This window comes from Alligator sinensis, unplaced genomic scaffold (assembly GCF_000455745.1).
Source record: "Alligator sinensis unplaced genomic scaffold, ASM45574v1 scaffold1386_1, whole genome shotgun sequence".
Taxonomy (NCBI): domain Eukaryota; kingdom Metazoa; phylum Chordata; order Crocodylia; family Alligatoridae; genus Alligator; species Alligator sinensis.
Window position 1 is genome coordinate 482,298 of NW_005842806.1, and position 6,530 is coordinate 488,827.

The following is a 6,530-nucleotide window of genomic DNA, read 5'->3' on the forward strand; positions in this document are numbered from 1 at the left end:
TGGCCAACACCAAGTCCAACAAGGCATCCCCCCTGGTGGGGCTGTGCACCTCCTGGGTTAGATGAAGGTCCTGGACTCTGTCTAAGAACCTACAGGAGCACTCAGACCTGGCTGACTGCTCCTCTCAGCAGATGTCTGGGAAGTTCAGGTCCCCCATGACTACCACATCCTTAGCCTTTGCTACCTCGGTGAGCTGACCCAAGAATTTCTGGTCAAGCTCCTCTCCTTGGTTGGGTGGTCTATAGTAAACTCCCACCGTTAGGTCCCTTTCCCCTCTTTTGCCTTGAACCCTAACCCCACGCACTTCAGAGTGCTTCTCCCCTGACTTGAACCCTAACCCAAAGCACTTCAGAGTGCTTCTCCCCTGACTCTTTACTAATTAGCGAGGATGTGTATTCCTCCTTGATATAGAGTGCCACTCCCCCCCTCTCTTTCCTATCCTGTCCCTCCTGTACAGCCTATAGCCCTTGACATTCACCGCCCAATCATGCTTGGAGTCCCACCATGTTTCCGTAATCCCCACAATGTCCGGGCTGGTGTCAGCCAGCAGGAGGGCGAGTTCCTCCTGCTTGTTCCCCATGCTACGGGCATTAGTGTAGAGGCATTTCAGGCCTCCAGATGCTCAAGATGCTCAAGAAGGCCAGATTTTGTTTTATGTTTTCTGCATGAGAGATGCACATTCTAATATTATAAAAGCCTAAGTCTGTCTGTCTGTCCGTAACGCTTTCTTTGTGCTCTGATTGGCTGACAAACAGCGTGAAGAAGCGTTCTGACAGAAGGCAGCCTGCTGCCATGATGGAGGGGACACATGGGATGGAGCGGGAGGCAGGGGAGGAGCGGGCCTGGGCCCAACACGGCAGTGGTGGGAAATCGGGCCTGAGCGGGGGAAAAGCCAGCCTGCTGCAGGGTGGGGGAGAACAGCGAGCCTGGCCCAACCGGCCCGATGCAGCCATGGCAGCAACTGGGGGAGAGAAGAAGTGGGCCTCTTCCCCCCCTCAGGCCTGGGCCCACTCCTCCTCCTCTAGCCAGGCCCACTGCTCCCACAGTGGTGGCCCAGTTTCTCCCCACCCTTGGGCCCGGTCCTCCCCAGCATTGGGCCTGGGCCTGCTCCTCCCTTCCCCCCACCACTGTGGCGGGGAGGGAGAGAGTGGGCCCAGACCCCAAGCAGCAGGAGGGAAGGGGCAGTGGGTCCAGGGCTTTGTCCCCGCTACTCCCCATCCCCATCATTCTTGATGGGCAATTGGCTACTTTAATTATAATGACTGTAGGATTAATCACGCAATATCTTTTGACTATTTTTGTCTAGCTTGTTGCGTTTTTTAAATGTTATATATATTTTAGCAAATATAATCTAGCAAAATTCCAATAGTTATATTTGTTTTTGCTTTGATCTTAAACCGAATAATATAGTGCTAGCCCCATAGCCCCCTGGATGAGGGAGTGGGAAGAGCAATGATTACGTTTGCGAATGACACCAAGCTGTGCGGAAATGCAGGCACATCTGAGGGCAGGGCAAGTATCCAGGATGACCTTGATGGTCCTATGGGCAGAGTGCAATCAGATGAGGTTCAACAGGGAGAAGTGCCAGGTCCTTTATCTGGGCAGGAAGAAGCTTCACCATAACTATCTGATGTGGGGTGGACCACTGGCTGGTACTGCGTCTGAAAGGGACCTGGGAGTGATAATCAACCAAAGGATGAATATGAGTCATCAGTGTGATGAAGTCGTCAACCGGGCAAATAGAGCTCTGGCCTGCATCAGCCAATGTGTCACCAATAGATCCAGAGAGGTGCACCTCCCCCTCTATTCGGCACTGGTGAGCAGGTCCGCCCAGAGGGTTTATGGGGCCTGGGGCAGGTGTGATGTTGGGGGCCCCACCACTGCCCCCTACAAGAACCCGTGTGTGTATGTGTGTGAACAAAGCTGGGGGACCACGTGTGAGAATTCTCACATGCGGCTCCTTCTTCCCTTTGCAGGGGCCCGAGGCAAATTGCCCTAGTTGCCCCCTGCTCTGGGCAGCCCTGCTGGTGAGGCCACAGCTGGAGTACTGTGTCCAGTTCTGGGCACTGCACTTCAAGAAGGATGTGGATAAACTCAAAAGAGTACAGAGAAGGGCCACCCACGGGATCAGGGGCCTCAGGCATAGGCCCTATGAGGAGAGACTATGGGAACTGGGCCTGTTCTGTATGAGTAAGAGAAGACTGAGAGGCAATTTGATAGCTGCCTACAAGTATGTCAGGGTGAACACCAAGATCTAGGGGAGCAACTCTTCAGAAAGGCACCCCCCCGGAGGATGAGGTCCAATGGGCACAAGCTAGTTGAGAAAAAATTTAGGCTAGACATAAGGAAAAACTTATTTTCTTCAAGGGTAACTAGAATCTGGACGCACTCCCAGCAGAGGTGGCACCATCCCTGGAGGGGATCAAGAGGAGGCTGGACAAGTACCTTGCAGAGTTCATTTGAACCCAATTACCGCCTGACCATGGCAGGGGGACCAGACTCGATGATCTTTCAGGTCCCTTCTGTCCTATGATTCTATATTAGTAAAGCATCTAGTTGCTCTTTAACTGGATAAAAATATGTGTTGTGTTAAATGAGATGATATGCCACACCATTTGCACCCCTCTTTTCAAAATCCTAGATTTGCCCATGGCACGAACAGCCCAAATCCTCTTACCCCAGTACCCGGAGCTCATCCACTGACAGCAGCTAGATGCCAGTAACACACATCTAAACAGTTCTGATTCCAATTCAGTAGAAGGCTGTTGCATATGCTTGCATGCAGCATGCCTACAAGTTATTACAATGTAAAGCACTCTTGGGGACCCTCTACTCGCAGACTGCAGATGGACATTGCTGGGAGCACTGTGCCTTTTCTCAGGAGGTGATATCACCCTGTGGACTAAAATTATGGGTTTCTAATTTCAGTCGTACAACTGATTAGCCTGCTATCTAATCTGATCTATCTATGCTTAAGGCAGCTTTCACTGGGATAAGTCACTTTTATCTACATAAGTAAGAACCTGAGCTCTTTGTTCTTTCTGTTTTTTGCAGCTGGTGATTGTCTTTCAGGAACTATTATCTGTACTGTGCTGTAGCTCTGTTATGGGGAAAGGGTGTTTATCGTTACTCCTGAAAAGAGAGGGGTCTGACCTGCATCAGGTTGCCTCCAGTTCAACCCTCAGAATGCTCCACTCCACAGTGATCTTCACAGACTTGCGTTGCTACAACATGAGCAACACTCCTATTTAGCTTTTAGGAACATACAGGAAAGCTTTTGAAGAACGACATCTTCAGTGACAGGATATTGTTCCCTTCAGATGTAGGCCATTAGAAATCTAATGGCTTTCTTGCTATGGGGTTTACAATATGTGGGTCTGGGTCTTGCTCTCAGGAAATCCAATAGCAAAGTTTCCACTAATGGCAAAAGGAGCAGGATAAGAGTAGGTGGTTGGGTATGACAGATGATTCCTTGGGCACACCTTTTGCATGAGATCCTAATCTCAGTTCCTTATCTGTAAGTGCAGCAGTAGCTGGAGAGGTGAACCACGCAGGTTTTATTCTTCTGTTACAGAGAATTTCTGTGATCCTGATTCTGAACAAATCACTGGGAAGAAACTATGAAGGTTGATTCTGCTTTTTCCATTGATCACCTTTGTTATTGGTTTGCTTTCCCTTTAAGTTACAGGCCCACTCTCACCCTCTGCTTCAAATTCTGCTTCCTCGGTTCAACCTGTCATATGTTTGGCCTGACCTAAAGGTGTCTTCTTAATTCTGCCAAAATCACCAAGCTCTTCCTATTCTGGGTTATTTGCAGTGTTTCCTATGGCACTGGACATATAGTGCCAATCTCCTCACCCACCAGCATTCCTCACACAAGATACTAACAGAGATTCAGCCTTGTGAGGGTGCTGAGTCTGGCACAGCAACGGAGGGGGAAAAGCTGGCTTTTTTCCTACCTTGGGGCTGCTGGTTTACCTCTATGGCTGAGTAGCCTCATGAGGATCCCTAATGGTTAGGGTGTTCACTGACAGTGGGTGAGCTTTGGTTCAGGTTCTTTGTCACAATCTTCCTGTGTGAGCTTAAGCAGGTTACCAAGGGTTAAATCCTATTTTATATGCCCAAGCAGAATGTATATAGAGACAACCCCCGCTTAGCGCTTTGAATTGGTTCCTGAAAAACCGAGAGTTAAGCGAAACCGAAAGTACTTGATGACCCAAGATGGTGACCGCAAGTGTTTTTAATGACCCAAGAAGGCAACCATGAGTGTTATAAAGAAACTCGCTGAGCACTAAGTGAAATCAGGTATCGATTTAAAATGAGTGTTATAGCGAAGTAGTGCTAAGCAAAACAGCATTAAGCGGGGGTTGCCTGGAGAGAGTAACTGCAAACACTTATGCACAGTTCAAACAGTGTTGGGAAAGGATGGCTCTGTGGACATACCTGCTGTAAGTACAATGGGGAAGGAGGAGGAGGCAGGTCTTACTATGGTTTAGGTCACAGTTGCTCAACCCCTGGCCCATGGGCCACATCTGGCCTCTGGAGCCATGTCATCATGCTCGCTGGGTTCCACATGGGCCTGAAAATTTGGCATCAGATCAGCAGTTGCTGCTTTCCTGCTGTCAAATTTCCAGACGCATGGGGAGTCCTATGTGTATGACCCTGCATGCTAGATTGGGCACTCAGGACAGCACAGATCTCCTCATGCAGGGCAGCACAGGGCCTGATCCTAGTGTGTGGGGTGGTGTAGGGCCTGGTCTGGGCATACAAGTCAGCTGGATCTTGACTCTGGCAGTCAGAGCCCCATCTGACCCATAGACCAGCCCTGTGCCACTCATATGGCCTGTAGGATGAAAAGGTTTAGACCAGCGGTATTCAATCCCTGGCCAGCAGGCCAAATCTGGCCCATGGAGCTATGGCATCTGGTCTGTGGCGCTTCCTCCGGGTTGGGCAATTTGGCAGTGGGGAAGTGGTGGTAATTAACATTGCAACCCCCACTCATCCATTCACTGCCAGATATCCAAGCCCTGCATGGCTGGATTGGGGCCTGGCTGGGCCAGGATGTTGCCATGTGGCCGGATCGGGGCCAGGCCAGGACAAGCAGACCATGGGTATTTGGTAACACCTAGTGCTTTCCATTCCTATTGTTTCTGTGTGTGGCCAAGCCAGAAGGATTGGGCAAACTGGCATGACTTTACCCCCCTATGTAGGTGGCTTGTCCCAGAGCATGGGATATAAGTTGTGGGCCAATAATAACAAAAGCAAAAGGGGCCTTGGGTAGAGCAAACTGCATTGTTAAGTTCTGCTGGCTCCTTCGCTCTGCCTGAACTAGCAGCATGGTGCTTGCTTAAAATGTGTTAGCAATCATGTTTTAATTAAGCAGATAAAGTTCTCTGGGTAGATGTGATATCTTTTTTTAGAACAACTAAATAGAATAAAAGATATCACATCTGCCCAAGGAACCTTGTCTTCCTATGTCCTTAGACCAACACAGCTACAACCAACAACCCTAAAGCACAGAAAATGTTTTAATTAACACATATCTGTTAGTCCTTAGTGCCTGATACAAACAAAGCCTGCCATGTGTAAAATACTGTCCTCTTGTTCATTAAAATTTCAGTGATAATTTTCTTATAGCCTTAGTCATGCCGTGGCTAATAACTTGATCAGTGGAATAAAAATATGGCACAAAGCCGCCCTTTCCCACTGAAATTCTGGCTCCTGTCCCCATCCTCACTCCCACCCTGACCTCTGCTGTGCTATCCTGGGGATAGCTAGGCTGGATTAGAATATATCTGAGCCCCAGAGAACTGTTCAAGAGTAATTTGGGCCCACCATAAAACCTAGAATAGATCCTTCAGAGGCAAGCTTGTCTTTGCTTGCCAAAGTCCTGGAGATGTGAGACAGAATTAAAAAAAAAAACACACTCAAAACCTCACATCCTATCCTATTCCTGGTTCTGCTTTTGCATTGCTGTGTGCGCCTTTTCTGAATTTTCTCCATCTCACCATCTCTTGGTTCAATCCACCTGTTTAAGGAAGCAGATTAGACCTGAAGTCCAGAGCTCGTGGGAGACTCGACCAGTATTTGTATATGCTTGTGCCCTCTAAAGAAAGATGCCAGAGGTGCAAAATATCATTGATCCCTGTCATCTGATGGAAAAACCCAGAAGATCCAAAGTTATTTCCTGAGTCTGACAATTACCAGAAAGGGCAGGGAGATGCTAGTTTCAGTATGTATGCATTTGTATCGAAACTCTGATTTATCACCCTTTGACTTTACACATCAGATGGAGCTAACAGTGCTTGCAGTCCTAGAAACCAGTCCTGCAAGTCTTATCCATTTGAGCAATCCCATTGACTTCAATGGGGCTACTCACAGAATTAAAGGCAGAATAATCTGATCACTAATTTAGGATTTGTGCAGACTCTTAAGCAGGAAGGGGGAGAACAAAGTTGGCAAGTTAATGAGGGATGATCTAATTTCTGTTACCTTGTGCGCAAATTTAAAACCTTGCTCTCAGCTCACTG